The sequence below is a fragment of the Leptinotarsa decemlineata genome, unplaced genomic scaffold (genome assembly GCF_025532065.1).
Source record: "Leptinotarsa decemlineata unplaced genomic scaffold, Ldec_3_MD MMD2_P_RNA_scaffold_6, whole genome shotgun sequence".
NCBI lineage: Eukaryota > Metazoa > Arthropoda > Insecta > Coleoptera > Chrysomelidae > Leptinotarsa > Leptinotarsa decemlineata.
In genome coordinates, this window is record NW_027412533.1 from 11,353,173 (window position 1) to 11,373,355 (window position 20,183).

Sequence of the window (20,183 nt, forward strand, 5' to 3'; positions counted from 1 at the left end):
TGAATGTTATGTAATATATCATATAATTATGTTGTTTTATGATTGTGACCTCATTGTAATTGTACTGAGTTATGTGACTTTTTCCATGCCGTCCCTAGGTCTACGGAAATAAAGATTTTTGATTTAATTTGAAGTATTGAAAAAAAACTTAATAATGCGGGGTCAAACCCGAAATTGGTCGTATACATAAAATCAACTAGTGGTACTTAGACAAAAGTGTTTTTATTCATTTCATTAAAGTGATCATGAATTACCACAAAATAAACAAGTAATCAATCATACATAATACAGAAACTATATGAAACATAAATAGTCAATAGTAACGGCATCTTTTTCTTTTCCTAATATATTTTTTCCGGTAAACTAACACATAGTTTACTTCTGAAAAACTGAATTTGCCAGGATTTTAAAAACACTTGATACCCTCACGATGAAATCCAATGATACACTGAAATGGATCGCGTTCCTGGTCAGCCCTTCGATGTGGCAGCATTGTAGGGCTGACCAAGATGCTCTTCATATAGCGATTTGTATAACTATGGGCTGACCAACAGCATGGGGCTGACAAAGGTTCAAAGGATATGTAAAATTTTTATTTTCAGAAAAAATCTACCCCTCTGATGGGCCTATTGATAAAATCATACCACTGAAGAGTATTCCGAAAAGTATATACCTAAATATATTCGGGAAGTGCTGGGTGGACCAACGCCCCGTTCATATACCGGGCTCACCAATATGCAATGAACAAATATATATATATATATATATATATATATATATATATATATATATATATATATATATATATATATATATATATATATATATATATATATATATATATATATATATATATATATATATATATATATGTAAACGGTCATTTGTCAGCCCGTAGAATATACGATGTGAACTCTGGTCAGCCCTCGGAAACGTCGGTCGTCCCGGTTTCGGGCTCACCAACGTTTCCCACTGTATATAGTGTTTTTTGGACATGTTATCATGTGAAATGACGTTTAGCAAATTTTCGGTTGGGCCGACCATTACACCATATACACATAGCTGATACACCACCTACTTTCACAAAACTTCGCCAGGAGGCGTGGCTGTGGAATTGTATACACCTGATGTGAATAGTGTCTTTGTGAGCCCAGGTTTATACGAACACTTTCAATGGATAGCATGTTGGTCAGCCCACAATCGGGCAACGCTGCACTTGCATTTCATGATTCTAACTAGATTGTCGTGGTGCAGAAATTCGATAATAGAAATGGAAAATTTTTTGAGAGATGTAAAATTTTATGAAAAAGTTCCTGTTTTGTATGTTTTTTGTACAAGCGTTCGTGTGCGTGCATCACCCTATAACTATACAAGCAATTTAGATCAGGAATTGTTTCGCATATAAAAGTTTTATCAGAGCTTCGTAACATATTCACTTGTAGAAAAATGCTTGATCTGAACTCATACTTTCCCACATTCGACTACTTACCCGAAATCAGCTTTTTCGGATAACGGTGTCGAGTACGGAAATGTACTGTTTCCGTTCTAGTTAGGATAATAATAATATATTTACTAACAGTGCGTTATTCCATTTAGCTTGTCGAAGCAATTTTAACCTCTGCACTATCTTAGATACAAAAATTTGAATATGTTATAAGTTGAAAATATCAATATAGTGTTCGGAATCATACGTTAAAATGTAAGACCTCGTTAATCTATAGCTAGTACAAGTTAATACTTCTGAGGGTTTTCGTTCGTAGGGGTGCGACAGACATATTTCAAACCGTTTCCTGTTTGTATTTTCAAATGTAGATTTTCAAATTCTAATTATTTGGCATGGACGCCTCAACAGAAATCGCGTTGTGTAAATCAATTTTAGACATTAAGCAGGAAACTTCGGATTTGACTTTGAGATTGTAGATTTGAAAACCTGACTGCACAAAAATAATCGAAGTGTGACTGAGTAGAAATGAGTAGATGAAAAATGACATTTTTTTCACAAACGAAAAATCTGGTGAATGATCTGGTAATGAATTTATTGAGAAATGAATAGTAAATATCCAGAATTTCTACAGTTTCAATAAATTCTATATAAAAATCCGCAGCAGCACTACGGATTTCCGATATATAATTTAGTTCAAAAATTAGGTAAAAATCGCACTAAGTATGTTTTCTATGACGAAACGAAATTCTGAGTGACTAGCATAAGGTAAGATATAATTTGTGAAACAGATATTAGTAATAAGTTTCAATTCTCTTTTTCTTAGCAATAGTTTTTTCGAAAACTCCCTTTCAGTTTTTGGAGGTATGATGTTGTTCAGGTTGAACATAATGAAGTGGAGATTAAACCAATGTTTTTTTATTATGTTGACTGTTCATGACGATGAATACGTCATATCATCATCGATTATAACCTGCAGCAGACATTTCAATCAAAATAAAAAAGACTTGGAATATTTCAGCACAGAAAAAATTTGATCAGATTGAATAAACATTTATTTGAATGGAGTATTATTCTTCAATTTGAGAACTGCTGACAAAAATTGGATCCAAAAATGAATGATAAAAATAAAAAATGGAAGGACGATACTGAAAAGTGATTTGACTCATTTCCAACCTATACTCAGAGATACGGATGATTCCAAAACAGCTCAAAATATAAATAATTGATTGCATATAGGGAATTTTTTTTAAAAGGAACCACGTTAAATATCTCCATATATAAGACAGTAATGTAAATTTCCCGAAACACCTAATTTTTGTGAAATAATATAAGATGCGTACACACTCCTCTTCAAAATATCAAACAAAATAACCCCATATATGCCATCTATTGGATAAGTGATTTTATCAGGAATTCAACGATGATTTTTCAGGATTGATTTCTAATTTACTGTGAAGAAGGACCTTGAAGTATAAGTGAACGACTTTTTAGATTAATTGATACAATCTCTCACAAAAACGTATACAACAATTATTTCTATTGTCAAGTTCCTAACAGAAAAAAAACTTTTGTCGCGTTGAATTATATCTGTCGGATTTTTGGCAAAGTTTCTCACACAAAACACTTCAAAATACTTTCTAAAACTCACAGCCAAAAATGTTCCACTAAACAGTTTTATAAAAACGCGACACGTGTTTCGCCATACAATGGCTTCTTCGGGCGTATCTTTATCTACTATATTTTACGAATTTAATGCTTGGTATACCTAATTTTAAAATTTAAAGTACCTACATTTCAAGTACTTGAGTTTGTAATGGATTAAATGACCTGAGCTTATGTCCCAGTCCCCATATTTGAAAAATATTCAGTAACGGTTATTCAATTCTAATTGATCATATAACTCATGTACTTCTGCTAAAAGGTGGTTTGCAAATGTGAAATTGGTCTTTCTATTCACAAAATTACATCAAAGCTTTTAATTCTTTGGAAAATAATCTCCCTGTTTGGCCATTATACAGTTTTGGGCAAGAGCCACAACTCAGCTGATATACTCCTGATCTATCCGATACCGAAGTTTTGTCTTTATTGTTTTTAATAAATGCACACTATTATTCGGACTATTACTATATCTGTGAGCTAAGTTTACGCAGTCTTTCGTCAAAAAAATATTATTGGTTGGTTCAGCCAAAAATGACAATGTCTCATAACTGACGTTATCGCATCTTGAATTTGGGTAGATATGGTCCATGGCTTGCTTTTGTAGTTTTTGTTTGATTTGTTTGATCAAACTCAGCTCTCTCTGGAAATTATTCAATAGTCTATGAAGAATAATATTGAATGCAGCAACTTTATGCTGGTGAGAGTGCGTAGAGGAATTATGTATGATAATGTCCGTGTAAGATAGTTTGTGGAAAATTGCAAATTCATGTTATTTTATGTATTGGTTGAGTCAAGGTAATTTAATGAATTATTTACCTTCCTCTCAGTGGTAAATTTTATTGACGGGTGGATGGAATTGACATATTCAACGAACTTGCCTACTTGCTTTTCTGTAATGATTTCATTATTCACTAGTGATAAATGGATATCGTAATGCTTGAAGAAATACATGCATAATGAATATTTAATACAACAGTCCTGAACAAACTGTAACGTCTATTTGATAAAAAAAAATTGATGAGCTTCCGTGAAGTATCATATTTATTCTAATACTTGCTACTTTCTACACACATTCACATCAAATCGATATACCAAATTTGGAACATCCATTCGAACTAAAAATGAAAACACAGGAAAATAATATTTCATTTGAGTTAGGAATTGGAAAACAGTGAATTACTTAAAATTAAGTAGATTCTATGATATTTATTTGTAATCGTCATATACCTATATATTCTCTAATTATTCTCTAATTATACCAAAATATTGGCAAGCCAATTAACAAAGTAGCATTAGGACCATTGCAAAGATCGTAACGGTTCTCAAAGAGTTTCGCGCCAAAATAGTTAACGCGTGTCAAACAATTGCAGATTTCGTAGGAATACTGAAACTTTAATGAAATGAATAAAAACACTTTTGTCTAATTACCTATATTTGATTTTATTTATATGACCGTTTTCGGGTTTGACCCCATTACCAAGTATTACCTTACCTATAAATTTCGTCGCCGCTGATATATACCATTATTTTTTGAAGAGAAATTTTGATGATCATAATATCCTCCATTTCATAAATTTATTATCGGATGAAAAGTGCAATTTTCTATACTTCACTGAATTTGACTTCGATACTAAATTTTCCTTTTTCATGATGTTTTTCTTCAAGCTTTTGATATATCCTTTCCTAAACAGTTTCAAAAAATTAAACAAAATCAAAATTCAAGTAGACACAAACCATGGATAACAAAGGATATCGTTGAAGAAGGTATATTACTCAGAGATATTTATAACCAAACCAATGTACATTTATTGGGTCAATATAAGCAACTCTTAAAAAATCATAGACAAAAAATTGTGCTCTCAAAAAGTCAATGGTGTACTTGTTGACGATGGTCCCGGTATATCTCAAGCATTTAGTAGTTATTTTGTCGATTCAGTGGAGTCATTAGTAAAAAATACTGCACCTGGTGGCATTGAAAATCGTTGTGTAAAAACTGAGAGTCTTTTCCTCTATCCAATAGATGAAACTGAACTCGTGGAAATGATTAAATTCGCATGTTCGAAAAATTCCAGTGGGGTTGATGAATTGCCAGGCAATGTTTTAATGAAGGCTGCTTTGAAAATAATGGAACCTCTGATTTATCTAATCAATTTATCTTTCTCTGAAGGTATTTTTCCTTCCCGACTTAAGCAAGCAATGGTCGTCCCAGTCTATAAAAAAGCGATAAGCATGTAATGTCGAACTACAGAGGTATTGCTTTACTATCTCCATTTTCGAAAATATTTGAAGAATCATATCAAAACTTGTGTCCTTTTTAAATAAATACAATATCGTATCTGACAACCAATATGGGTTTCAAGTGGGCTTGTCAACCCAGGATGCCATCCTTTCTCTACATAATCATGTATTATCAAACTTCGACAACGATGAAAAATCACTTAGTGTTCTTTTCGACTTGACACGAGCGTTCAATATCAGTCATCATGGTCTTCTTCTTGATGAACTGTTTGGCATGGGCGTTCGTGGTCCAAGTCTGAAATGGATTGAAACCTATTCAACTGGTCGTACACAGGTTGTTAAAGTTAGGCTTCAGACTGGGTTATTTCTCTCTGAATTTCGAAACGTTGTTACAGGTGTGCCCCAAGGTAGTGTTTTGGGGCCTACACTATTTATTTTATTTGTTAATGACCTTTCAAAAATTAATCATCCACAGTGCTCTATACAATTTGCTGATGACACATCTTTTACTGTCAGTGGTTCGGAATGTGAAACATTGTTAGTAAGAGCAAATGATGCTGTATTCAACATGCAAAATTATTGTTCTAAGAATGGCTTGATTCTAAATAATCTTAAAACCAACACCATTTTCTTTACAATTCAGGAAACTGATTGTAGTGTATTGGTTAGGTCTGAGATTAAAAATATTGAACAGGTAAACTATAAAAAATTTTAAGAGTTTTTATTGATTCCCAAGTCAATTGGAATCATCATGTTGATTTCATACTGAAGAAATTAGCGACACATTGTTTCGTTATATGGAATCTGCGTAATTTTGTGTCTATTGAAATTCTTAAAAGTTACTATTATGCATATATTTACTCTGCCCTCAATTATTGTATTATTTGATTTGGCAACTGCAATAGAATCAGTGTCTTATTGATTTTCCAGAAAAAAATATTAGAACAATTTGTTTTAAAAAAAAAACTCGATTCCTGTAAACCACTATTTGCAAAGTTGAATATATTAACTGTTACTTGCATGTATATTTTTAATTGCGTAATCTACGTTAAATCAAATTGCTCCAAGTTTTAGAACAGATATGACACGTCTTCTTTCGGGCTTTACCCTGAGAAAAAACTATAACATTTCAATTCCTAGTCATAAGTTAGCCAAGGTGACTAATAGACCTCATATCATGTCAAAAAAACTGTACAACAAGCTCCCAATATCCATTAAAAAATAACTAGTGTAAAGCTCTCTAAACAAATAGTTCGGAAAGTATTATGTGAAAAGGTATTTTATTCGCTTGATGAATTTTTTCAGTCTGATTTGGAATTTTAAATTTTAATTTTTGTACCCCTTTTATGGTCTGAATGTTATGTAATATATCATATAATTATGTTGTTTTATGATTGTGACCTCATTGTAATTGTACTGAGTTATGTGACTTTTTCCATGCCGTCCCTAGGTCTACGGAAATAAAGATTTTTGATTTGATTTGAAGTATTGAAAAAATACTTAATAATGCGGGGTCAAACCCGAAACTGGTCGTATACATAAAATCAACTAGTGGTACTTAGACAAAAGTGTTTTTATTCATTTCATTAAAGTGATCATGAATTACCACAAAATAAACAAGTAATCAATCATACATAATACAGAAACTATATGAAACATAAATAGTCAATAGTAACGGCATCTTTTTCTTTTCCTAATATATTTTTTCCGGTAAACTAACACATAGTTTACCTCTGAAAAACTGGATTTGCCAGGATTTTAAAAACACTTGATACCCTCACGATGAAATCCAATGATACACTGAAATGGATCGCGTTCCTGGTCAGCCCTTCGATGTGGCAGCATTGTAGGGCTGACCAAGATGCTCTTCATATAGCGATTTGTATAACTATGGGCTGACCAACAGCATGGGGCTGACAAAGGTTTAAAGGATATGTAAAATTTTTATTTTCAGAAAAAATCTACCCCTCTGATGGGCCTATTAATAAAATCATACCACTGAAGAGTATTCCGAAAAGTATATACCTAAATATATTCGGGAAGTGCTGGGTGGACCAACGCCCCGTTCATATACCGGGCTCACCAATATGCAATGAACAAATATATATATATATATATCCAGTGTCCCAGAGCTTTTAGGCCAGCAGATATCTCAGTCACCTGTAGAAAAAAATTGAAAAAAAATATGTATATCATAGAAGACCACCAGCACTTTCATGTAGCAGAGCAAAATCCACCCCCTCGCAAGCAACCCCTGCGAAACCACCCCTAACTTTTGTTTTTCAAATGGCAACCCCATGTTGTTTGTCGTTCAACTGACAGCTCTTGTTATTTCTCAACCAACGATATATCATAATTGTTCGAGAAAATTGAATACGTTAGTGGGTACTATTAACTGGACTGATCGAATTGTTCTGCATTGTAGACACCAAAAAAAGTGGACGCTACGCAGAAAAAGAGGCGATAAAATGTTAGAACTTTTTGTGCTTCCTTTCATTCCTCTGATATCTGGATGACACATTGCCATCAGTCGTGATATTGTTGTTGTATATCAAAATGCCTTTTACCTTCACTCCCAACGAATACGTTGATATGCTTTTAATTTTTGGTGAATGCCGAAAGAATAAACGTGCTGCGGAGAGGCTGTATGGGCAGCGCTTTCCTGATCGTCGACAACCAGGTCGTAATACGTTTTCGTATGTAGAAAATACCTTGCGAACGGGATCATTTCCAGGAAAAACAGATCAAGTAAATCCTACTCCCGTGCGAACTGAGGAAAATTGCATAAATGTGTTGGCCTACGCCGAAGCACATCCTCATATTTCGGTTCGTGCATTGGCGGTAGAGATTGGGATCAGTAAGTCATCTGTGCAAAGAATTTTCAAACAGTACAAGTATCATCCCTTCAAAATTCATTTACACCAAGGACTCAGACCTACCGATTTCGAAAGACGAACGGCATTCATTGCTCACATTCAAGTTTTAGTCCATGACAATCCAAACATCCTCAATCAAATCTTGTGGAGTGACGAATCCCGCTTCCATAATATTGGTACTGTTAATCGACATAACATGCACTATTGGTCACAGGACAACTCTCACTGGATTAGAGACACCAATTTCCAAACAATGTGGGGTGTGAACGTGTGGTGTGGTTTACATAATGGACGACTCATCGGGCCCCATTTTTTCCAAGACACTTTGACGGGCCACCGATATTTACATTTCTTGGAAAATTGTTTACCTGCCTTCCTGGAAGATATTCCACTTGAAGAACGACAACAAATGTGGTGGCAACAAGATGGTGCTCCTGCACATAACCATAATGTAGTTACTACATTCCTCAATGATACTTTTCGAGACCGTTGGATTGGAAATAGTGGACCTGTGAGATGGCCTGCACGTTCTCCAGATCTCACGCCACTGGACTTTTTCCTGTGGGGATATCTGAAACGAGTTGCCTTCGAAACACAACCAATGAATATTGACGATTTAAGCCAAAAAATTTTAGAGGCTTGTCATACCGTTACTTCGGAAATGATTAGGGCTTCCTGTACTCGCGCGCTGATTCGGCGACTTGAAGCATGTGTGGCAAGTGCTGGCCAACATTTTGAACATTTTCTGTAGTATCATGTATCAAAATACAGATGACCTTAAACATTAATATTTCATTTGTGTTTTTATTTTCTATGATTCTGCATGTCATTCTACCTACCATGATACATCATTGACCGAGAAATGAAAAAGACTGTAAGTTGAAGCAAAACAAACATGGGCGTGCCATTTGAAAAACAAAAGTTAGGGGTGGTTTCTTGGGGGTTGTTTACCAGGGGGTGGATTTTGTTATGCTGCATGAAAGTGCTTGTGTTCTCCTATGATACATATTTTTGTTTTAATTTTTGTTCTGCAGGTAACTGAGATATCTGCTGGCCTAAAAGCTCTGGGACACCCGGTATATACACATCGGAAAAGTCTAGGGATATTTTTATAACATACTAAATATCATAAAAATAAATGCATGAGGTCGTTTAAATTCGATTAAATTGGTACACTCGACCACCCTGTAGATTTCTATGGGTTCAACAAAGCCTGCAAAAACGGTAACTAATCTTTTATCAAGTTTTTTACAAACTGTAGGGTTTCGGCTAAAATAAATAATCTGAAAGTGTCGAGTTTGTACATTCTATGCAGTTCTTGCTCAGCAATTAAACTGGAAATATTGTGCTTTAACATGGAACGCCATCACTTACCATTGTCTGAGATGAATAGAGCTGTAGGGCTTCTTCAAGGTGGCATGCGACAAAATGATGTAGCTCTTCGTTTGGGAGTCTCCCAAAGTGTTATCAGTCGATTGTGGCGGCGTTTCCGTAAAACTGGCAGTCCAGCCGAACAACATCCAGGGCGAGGACGCGCTACAACTGCAGTTTAAGACCGATTTTTGGTCTTAACCGCAAGAAGACAACCGACAATCACAGCACCTGAGTTGGTTAACGTGTTGCAGCAGACGCACCAGGTAACCATTGGTCGTGATACTGTCAGAAATCGACTGCATGAAGCAGATCTCCACAACAGAAGGCCACTTAGATGTCCACCTTTGTCGAGAGGCAATCGCGGTAGAAGATTAGAGTGGTGTCAAGAACATCAAAACTGGGATGCAAATGATTGGGCCACAGTTTTGTTTACAGACGAATCCAGATTAGGATTTCATCCAGATTCTCGTCGAGTAAGACTGTGGAGACGACCTGGAAATAATGAACGTTTGAGACACGTCCAGGAAGTCCACACATACAGAGGTGGTACAGTAATGCTATGGGGCGGAATCATGATCGGCGGCAGAACCGATCTTGTTTTTCCAAATCGCTCCCTCACAGCTTGATAGTACCTCGACACCATTCTTCTACCTATCGTCCGTCCGTTTGCTGGTGCTGTTGGTGAAAACTTCCACCTAATGCACGATAATGCTCGTCCACATGTCGCGCGTCTAGTGACTGACTGGCTCACCAACGAAGGAGTTGATGTATTGCCATGGCCAGCACAATCACCGGACCTGAATCCCATCGAGCATGTGTGGGACATGCTTCAACGAAAAATTACTCCGCATATGGGGAACATTCACACAACGTTTCAATTGAGAGAGCTTTTAATCGCTGAATGGGCAAATGTACCTCAACAAGACATTGACAATCTCATTTTGTCGATGCACGATAGATGTAGGGTCGTAATAAACCAGCGTGGAGGCCATACTTTGTACTGATTCCAATTTTTTTTGTATTATGATTTTTTTTCGGGGTGCCAAAGAAGAGCCATATTTTTTTTAGTTTTGCTTATATGCGCACTCAGTATTTTTGACCATTTAATAAATTTTGTTGTGAGTTACATTCGTTTAATAATCACCCGTCAACTTTTTTTTCCCTAAAAAAAATTATTGCCATTTTTAAAAATATCCCTAGACTTTTCCGATGTATATATATATATATATATATATATATATATATATATATATATATATATATATATATATATATATATATATGTGTGTAATTTTCTGAACTAGTAGTAATCGGACATTCAAGAAAAATATAGTTTAGGGTTTCTGGTTTGCCGCATTCACAATTTTGTGTATCGCTTACCCCTATACGAAATAGGTGTGTTTCAATCATACACTCTGTCCTGTTTTTATGGGTATACGACCTGTAATATGTCTTGTATCCATCGAGGGAACTTTCCAACTTTCCAGGATCATGGTGTTACTGGGAATTCCAAGTGGATCCTAAAATATGCTTTACCTTTTGATTGTATATTTTGTCTCCATTGTACGTAAAACTGATCCTTCATTTTTTGTTTCAGGTATGGAATGAAATTATTCTTATCTATCTTCATATCTAGTGTAACATTTGGAGAAGTACCAATTTTTGCCAACATATCCGCTTATTCGTTGCCTACAATATTATTGTGTCCAGGTATCCAAGCAAATTTCAAAAAAATGTTCTGTTCTGCCCTATTTATTAACTCTTTTATATTTAGCGTAATGTAATCACTGTTCACCTTATTATCTGTTATCTGAATTCTATCCAGGGCACTTTTCGAACCAGCAAGTATAAAGTTTTTTTGATATTCTTGAATATACACTTTGTTATTCATTTATAGATTGCCATTATTTCTGTATCACAAATGTTTATTTGATCGTGTGACCGAACTGAAAATGCAAAATTTATTTGAGGCATGTGTATCCCTATTTCCACACTTTGTTATCCGATTTTGAAGCATCTGTAAATACAAAGATATATTCTGTTTGGTATTTTTCTGTGCCACTAAAGAATTGTGAAAATGTGGAACGCTTCACGATTTTGCATGTCATTCTTGCACACGGGCCATGTTAATATTTTCTGTATCGTTCCAATTTTAGTATATGTAGCGCCGAAGCCAGTACTTCTGTGATGTTATCTCTCTTTCTCTAATGTCTGTGTCCTGTGTCCGTTGCTTCTCATTTGAGCGCATTTAGTCCTGTCCATTTTTTAATGCCTTCATTCATAAAATATATACCTACAATTTATCTTATAAACTATTTATATACATATGCATTTATAATTCAGGCATTTATAATTAAAACTAAAAATGAAATATTTTGTTTAATTTTACGCCACCAATCCGCTCTGAGCATATCAATAAAATCTCCTATGTGTTTATGAACATCTAAATTTTAATGAACAATTCCACAGATTGCCCAAACCCACACTCTTCTATCCAACATATTATCCATCTTGACATTAAATAATTCTTTGGGTTCGGTGTACATAGCTGTCAATCCATATATCCTAAATAGTTTGTTTCCATTCCACTCCCATATATCCCTTGCTGGACCACATGTTGTTAACTTATGTGCAATATTATCGGTTACATTACATTTATTGCAATCCGCACTAATGCTCAATGCAATACAGTTCTTTTGCAACTGGGCAGAGGGAATACTTCATTTATGGTTTTAAAAGCACTGGAACGCCACCTTGTTGGTGTATAGGTATGTGTTTATTAGGATATGTGACCAGAAGCGACTCCAATAGTATTGGGGATGTTTGAGTTGTATTGTTGGGGTTTTAGTTTCCTTTTCCATTATTTGTCTATATATAACCTTAGAAGTTGCCAACTCGTTCTTGGTGAAGACAATCCCTAAATCACTTTTACTAATATTTTTTATGTAATGGTGCATAATATCATGATTATTTTCGAATATTTGATTTATCACTGATTTGTAAAACAAGTTATTTTCAACAGTTGTCCATGACCTCGCTTGTGCTTAAAGAAATGAATCACGTTCAATCCTCCTTTTTTATACAGTAGGTACTTATCTCTAGCCACCCTATATAAACTCCCTTGCCATATGTAATTTCCCGTGAGAAGTGTTATTTTTTGGCTATATTTTTTCGAAAGAGGGATCATCTGTGCCAAATACCATACTTTAGACAAAACATATAGGTATGTATTCACAAACCACACTTTCCTAATTAAATCCAAATCTCTCACATGGTTCAAGAGTAAAATCAACCTTATATTTTCAATGACCGTATCCCAATTTTTATTCACCATAGCTCGAAATCTGTCTGAAATAATTACTCCCAAGATTTTATTTTTTTTTTACTGGAAAATTCCTTATGTCAGTTTGTTGTAACTCCTTCATTCGTCCAAGGGGTAAAATTTGGGATTTATGGACATTTATTCTAGCATTTGCACCTTTTTCATATATCCTGATTATTTATAGTATCTACATCTCTTTCGTCTTTGATATATACGGTGATATCATCCACATACGCCGATATTTTCCTCAGACTATCTCCAATTTTGATACCCTGCAGACTGAAGTCAGCTATTCTAATGAAAGGTTCTATAGATAAACTAAAAAGTGTCATTGACATAGGACAACCTTGTCGGATCGAAGTTTGTATGTTAAAACCATCTGACAGATATCCATTCAGTAGGAATTTTGAGCGAGCCCCTTTATATATATTTTTGAACACCACAATTATGTTCCCATTGAAACCCATTGCTCCCATTACATCCCACAGGTATTTATGATTTACCCTGTCAAAAGCTCTACTGAAATCCAATGACAATATCGCACCTGATTGTTGTTTATCTTTTTCGAAAAATAACACTGTGTCCCGCACTAACAACAAATTATTGATTCATTGTTACCACCTACCTATTCCAGTCCAATAATATTTTTTATATTTTTCATTCGAGATGCAATTATTTTCATAAACAACTTGTAATCAGTGTTGAGCACTGTGATTGATCTAAAATCGGACAAATCTTTTGCGTTCTTTACTTTTGGGACAAGGGTAATGACTGCCTCTGAAAATTCTTTTGGTGTTATCGTTTTACCGGAGAGTACCATGTTAAACATTTTACTGAGCTCATTGAAAAACGTCAAGTAGAATTATTAGGTGAGTCCATCTAAGCCAGGTGTATTTTTCTTGGCAGTTTCAGCAAGCACTCCTTTCACTTCTTCCAAAGTTATTTCTTTTTTTTTTTAAATATGTTATCATGATGTGATACTTTGTTTTTAATATGAGCAAGTAGACACCTGACACCTGATGTCCTCGTAATTGGCTAGTGGGTTTTGTTGACTATCATTACACAATTTTGAGTAAAAGGTATTAGCATAGTTAATCATATCTTTAGAATTTGTAAGTATTTGACCATTTTCAGTTTTTACAGAAGAAATAATGGATACTTTGTTTTTCATTTGCTTCATGAGATCATGCAGGCTATATCTCTCTTTTATACCTTCCTTATCTTTATTTTTCAACCTCGTGTTTAGTTGTTGTTTTTTCAGCTGTAATATTGTATTTTCAATCTCCCTATATTCATTAATAACGTTTTAGCCTCTGTTCAACTTTTCATGTGTTTTAAAAAGTGCATTTTGATAAAAATCCATCATATGTCTATTCTCAATGACCTGATATATTTCGATGGACTCAAAATAAACTTTAATTCTTTTTTAAAAGATCCAAACCACCACTCTATGAAATTTCTATTATATAGTTGATTTGTTTTCAAAGATCTTATTTCTTCTTTGAAACTCACCTTCACCTTCACCTGTATATATTCAATGACCGCCTTATGGTCTGAAAAGGCGATTGGCTTTATTTCACATCTATTGATTGAATCTTCAATTTCCTGCGATATGTATACTCTATCTATTCTAGATGCCGTATTTTCTCTAACAAAAGTATATTCTATTTTATTATTTTGAGTTAAATCCCAAGTATCTGTTTTTTGTACCTTGGGAGCTGTCTGACTTGTCCATTTAGTCCAAGTTTCCAGAAAACACTGCAGCCTCTTGGGCTTATTGTGTTTATTCTCCCAGCTTTTCCTGACACCCATTACATCAGTCTCGTTCCCTGTACTAGTTTGTACAGGTTCCGTGTTGGATGTTCGTAATATTCTTCTGGGCGTAATTTTGTACATCCATATATCGCCTGCCTCCTGTGATTCAGTGCCTCACATTTGCATAAGATGTGTAGAGCTGTTTCTATCCCTTCGTCCATCCCTTCTGCAGCTGAGGTCTCCGTTGTACAGCCCCATTTCATTCAGGTGTCCTCTAAGCGGACAATGATCGGTTAGTAACCCTGTAATTATTCTGAGCCGATCCCTACTATATTGAAGTAGTTTTTCAGTTCTATTCTCGGACGGTTCCCTAATGAAGGTTCTACTGTGTTTGTTGCCAGGTACTTTTGTCCAGTACTCTGTGTGCTTCTTATTGGTCCATGTCCTAATCTGGTTTCGTATCAATGATTTTGGTACCCCCAGAACTGGTTCAGGACCTATATATGGAGTTGATGATCCGTGTCTAGCGCATTCATCAGCTTAATCATTACCTGTGATTCCTGAATGCCCTGGCACCCAGTACAAAGTTAATTTGTTCCTGTTGCAAGTTCATTCAGTTCTTCATGGCATTCCCAGACCATCTTTGATTCCACCTTCGGGTTTGTCAGAGCCCCTAGTGCGTTCTTGCTGTCTGTAAAAATATTGATCCGCTCATTTCTTTGAGATCTCAATTTAATAAGCCTTGCACACTGCAAGATAGCATACACTTTCGCCTGAAAGACGGATGCGTATAGTGCTAGCGGATAGCTGTAGTTTAGATTTCTATCCGCTCGGTATATTCCAGCTCCCGTTCCATGTTTGGTCTTCGATCCATCTGTATACCAGGTGTTTTTTCCAAAAATGTTTTCGGGATGACTACTGTTCTTCCACTCTTCACGGCTTATGATTTTGGCCGTGAAGTTTGTTTTGAAGGTGTACTTCGGTGTCATGTGGTCCGTGCACATATCCAATATTTGCTCCTCCACTTGTTCCGAAATTTCTGTTCGGTCTGATCTTTTGTAGTTCGGTGAGTTTTCCAGTCTGAATTGACCCATCCTGGCTTCCTCCATTATCACAAAGTGTAAAGGAGGTAGATTCAGGAGTGTCTCCAACGCAGCTGTTGGGGTAGTTCTCATTTCTCCCGTCATTCCCATACATGCAAGTCTTTGCACATTGTCTAGTTTGTTGATGGCGATCGCCTGCTTCATCTTTGGCCACCAGACCAGAGATGCGTATGTTATCATGGGTTTAACCACCATCGTGTATAGCCAATATACCATGTCTGGTTTTAGCCTCCATGTTTTTCCATAGGTGCGTCTGGCAAGCATCAGTGCTACCTCCTCTTTCCTCTTTATCCTGTCCAAGTGTTGGTTCCAGGTCAGTTTGGAATCTAGGATTACTCCCAGATATTCAACCTCCCCCGACACTAGTATTTCTTCACCTCGAAGTTTTAGAGGTCCGAGACCCTCTATTTTAGTCCTCTTGGTGAATGCTACTATGGTCGATTTGGATGGGCTTATGTTAAGCCCTTCTTCTTTGGTCCATCTTGTTATAATGTTCAGGGCCTGCTGCATGATCCATTCACTACATTATTGTATTATGAATAAGTGACCAGTGCTTTATACCCATTATGGTCCAAGAGACATAGTAGCTTGTCCATTACAAGGTTCCATAACAGAGGGGATAGAACCTACCCTGAGGACAGCCCCTTGCTACCCGTGCCACGACTGTTTTTCCCATTATGGTTGTATATACTAATCTTCCCCTAAGCATGCATTCTATACACCTACAGCTTGGCTTGTCGATCCCTCTTCTCCTCGACGCCTGGATGATTGATTCTAACAACGTATTATCAAATACGCCCTCAATGTCCAAGAAAGCTGCTAAAAGTACTTCCTTGTTTTTGTAAGTATATTCTACTTCTTCTGTTACCCGACATAGATCCGTTTCTGTTGACATACCTGATCTGTATGCATATTGGTCTCGATGTAGTGGTCTGATAGCCAGTGATACGTCCCTGATATGCCTGTGAAGTAGTTTTTCTAGCGTTTTCAACGCAAATGACATGAGACTAATTGGTCTCAAAGCCTTTGCCGAGTCCTGTCCGATTTTCCCAGGTTTCGGAATGAAGGTGGCCTTGATCAGTCTCCAAGTTTTTGGTATGTGTCCCAGTGCTAAGCTTGTCCTGAGAATTATACACAATTTTTTGAAAAAGTACTTCCGGTCCCTTTTGAAGCATTACTGGGTATATGCCATCAAGTCCCGGCGACTTATAGAGTTGAAATGAGTTTACAGCCCATTTCATTTTCTCCAGATCTATCACCTTCTTTGCCATTTGCCAGTCCTCCCTGGATGCCCTTTTCGGGTCTCCAGTTCTGAATTCGCCCAGGACTCCGGTGTTAGACTTGTAATTTCTGACCCGGAAAGTGTACCCGGAAAAGCTCTCTGATAGTCTCTTCTCCGGTTTTTGTATACTCCTCCGTATTTGTTTTCAGATTATTCATTGAGACCTGAGGTTCCTTTGAGATTATTTTGTAAAGCCTGGCACATTCTTGGGTTTGTTCGACCTCCTCACATTGCCTTCTCCACGTATCTCTCTTGAATTTTCTCAGGACTTTGTTATACTCATTTAGGGACCTTCTGTATTGGTCCCATGAACCTGATTTCCTTGCACATTTGAAGGCCTTCCTAGTTTTTTGTCTCATCCTCGCCAGATCTTCATTCCACCAGGGCACATTCCTGTTTGATCTCTGATTTACTATGGGACAATGTTCATTGTACGTAGAGATGATAGCTCCCTGTAATCGATCTGCTGCCAGCTCTAGGTCTATGGAATCTCTGATGTCAAAATCCATGCGGTCTAAACAGGTTTCCAGGTCCACCGTATAGACTCCCCAGATTGTTTTCCGAGAATTTTGATATGTTAGGATCGAGGTCTGAATCCCTACAATTTAAAAGTTTATGTGTCGATGGTCTGAACAACTTTCCTCATCGGACACATTCCATTTCCGAACATAGTTACTTATGAATGTAGTTCCTATCGTTACGTCTATCACTTCACTACGTCTTGCATTTACGAAAGTAGGTTTATTGCCTATGTTTAAAATGTCCAAGTTATTTTCAAAATATCCAAGTTATTTGCCATGATAAACTGTCCCTCCTGGATCAGGTCTGCTTGACCCTGACTCAGGGTGACCTCAGGGTGTCGCATGTCGGTGACCGCCACCCTCAGGCTCCTAGCAGCCTCGCTATAGGTCCCAGTTTCTTTGGAAGCCCTGGGTTTTTTCAGTACCTTCTGTGGGTAAGTTTTTACATCCTCTCTAGGTCTCTTTTTGGCCCTTTTCACAGAAGTGACTTTGGTTTTTTCCGTTTTTATGCGGTCTTTTGTATTACATGGTTTTTCAATCCATGTTCCCGCAGCTAATTTCCTTGCTTTCATCAGTTTGCGCCTTTGCCTTCCTGATGGCCTTTCCTCCAGTTATGCTTTCGGCGGGTCTGGTGTTTCCCGCCGTTTGACTATGACTTTCCTGGTCAGTTTGCACCTCCAGGATAGCCTGATTTTGTGAGAAGTCGCTCGAAGAGTCCTCCTCTGGTGTTCTGATAGTTCTTGTTGTATCCATCCAAGTCCCACGAGTATGGGGGAAAGGGTTGTCCACATCCATGGTGCCCCCTGTATGGATATAAGGCTGGATACTTTGGTAGGTCGCCTGGTATCCCAAAGGCTCCGTTAGTGATAACTGATGAGGCTCAGGTACCATTCATCCTTGCACAGGTCGCATAACACCTTGGATTAGGCATGGGTCCTTCTTGGTCTGACTGTTCTGTTACGGCCTCTTCGGCATGGGAGACCCCACCAGCAGCTGAGCTGCCGCCTACATAGCCCGTAACTTCATCACAGTACGCAAGCCCTCCCACCACGACAAGGTGAAGACCCCTCGGGAGGGTAAGTATCTGTTAGATGCAGCCCTTGCACGAGATTCAATAAAGGTTTACAAATATTAGTTCGATTCAGTGCTTGATTTTGTTGTACGATGGCATTAAAATCCCCTAGTAGAAACATTGGCAGATTGCAGTTCAAATGCATTGTGATTTTGTTTTGAAAAAACCTATTTCTCTCATTATAATTTTGAGATCCAGATGGTGCATACACATTTACATATCTAATGTTATTGATTGTTGCTGATATAATTCTCCCGTCTGTGGAACAGAGCACATCTTTAATATCAAACCCTTGTCTGCAGATGATTTCTGTTCCTCTCTGCATTTGCCCAACATTACTCAGAAAAGAATACCCAAAAACGTTATCTAAATGCTCTGTATTCAGTTCTTGTATAAAAATCAAGTCTAAATCATTTTTCTTGATGAAATCATATATAGAAGACTTTGTTTTGTCTTATTTTTCAGACCATTACAGTTTATAGTAGATATAGTTTGCATGTGCGTCATTTGGATCTCGAAAGAAAAAAGATAAAATATCTATATATACCTAATTTATTAATCAACGTCTCAAGGATATTCACGATGGGAAAACAAATAATATACTTGCGTTATTAACTGGTATATATCACAAAACTCACTCAGATTTTCACTTCCTCAGAAAAATTGATCTTCACTATCCTTAGCCTGTTCATCCTTTTCGTTCTTTCCCGATGTTACCATGTTCCACTTGTCGCAGTCGGTCCAAGTCGTTCCGGCTTTTGCTGGAAGGTTGATAGTCAGCTTTGGCACTTTCCTCCCCTCTTTGGAGCTGATATCTGTTCTTTGTCGCTTCTTTTTCCTCAAACAGACCATTATCTTCGTAACGTCCTCCCAACTACCAGGTGTAGGTGATTCAATCTCCGATTCTTCTTCCGGAAAATTTTCATTGAGCTCCTTTTCCTCCTTGCGTTTATCCTTTTCTCCTTCTATTGTTTGATTTACTGGTGTGGACTCATCCATCTGAGTTTCAGGAAATTCCAACTGCATCTCTGTGTTTTCCGTCTGCCTTTCTTCATCATAAGTTACTACTGGAGCGTTCGGTCTTTTTAAGCGTTCGGTTTTCAGCTGCCTTTTTGGACAATCTTTTCTTTCATGTCCTGGTGCTTCATAAACCATAAACCTGATTGGAATACGTAACCAATGAGGTACACCCTTCGATCGACACATAAGACGGTACTGGTTTTTTCATCCACATTGCTCTTATTCCAGTTTCCACGTTGAAGAGCCCTTCGCCAACATATTTCTCATTTCGAATACTTTTGAAAATTCCATAATTTGACATCTTCTTCTTGATTTTCTGGTTGTCCATTTTCAATGGGAAATCGTAAATCTTCACTAATATATCGTCAGTATCCTCTGTTATGAAGACATCAACCTCCTCTCCTTCATCTCCTACGTATTCCGTCACTGAACTCCTGCAGAAAGGCCTGCATCTTCACGTTTGATACCAACTTGAGAAACACCTTATGCCTAACATGATCAAATTGTATTCCTACAA

The 20,183-nt window shown here is 36.8% G+C and overlaps 1 protein-coding gene, 1 long non-coding RNA gene and 1 other non-coding gene across 3 annotated transcripts in view; 2 read left to right on the forward strand and 1 right to left on the reverse strand.

The window, feature by feature from the left end:
- Positions 1-20,183, forward strand: part of LOC141480137 (uncharacterized) — a 288,325-nt gene that overhangs the window by 30,941 nt on the left and 237,201 nt on the right. The gene's annotated exons all lie outside the window — the stretch shown is intronic.
- Positions 864-11,483, forward strand: LOC141480134 (uncharacterized). Its single transcript, XR_012464184.1, has 2 exons — positions 864-1,699; positions 11,189-11,483. It is a non-coding gene; the product is annotated as an uncharacterized lncRNA (long non-coding RNA).
- LOC111516273 (U6 spliceosomal RNA) lies at positions 11,665-11,771 on the reverse strand. Its single transcript, XR_002723648.1, has one exon. It is a non-coding gene; the product is annotated as a U6 spliceosomal RNA (small nuclear RNA).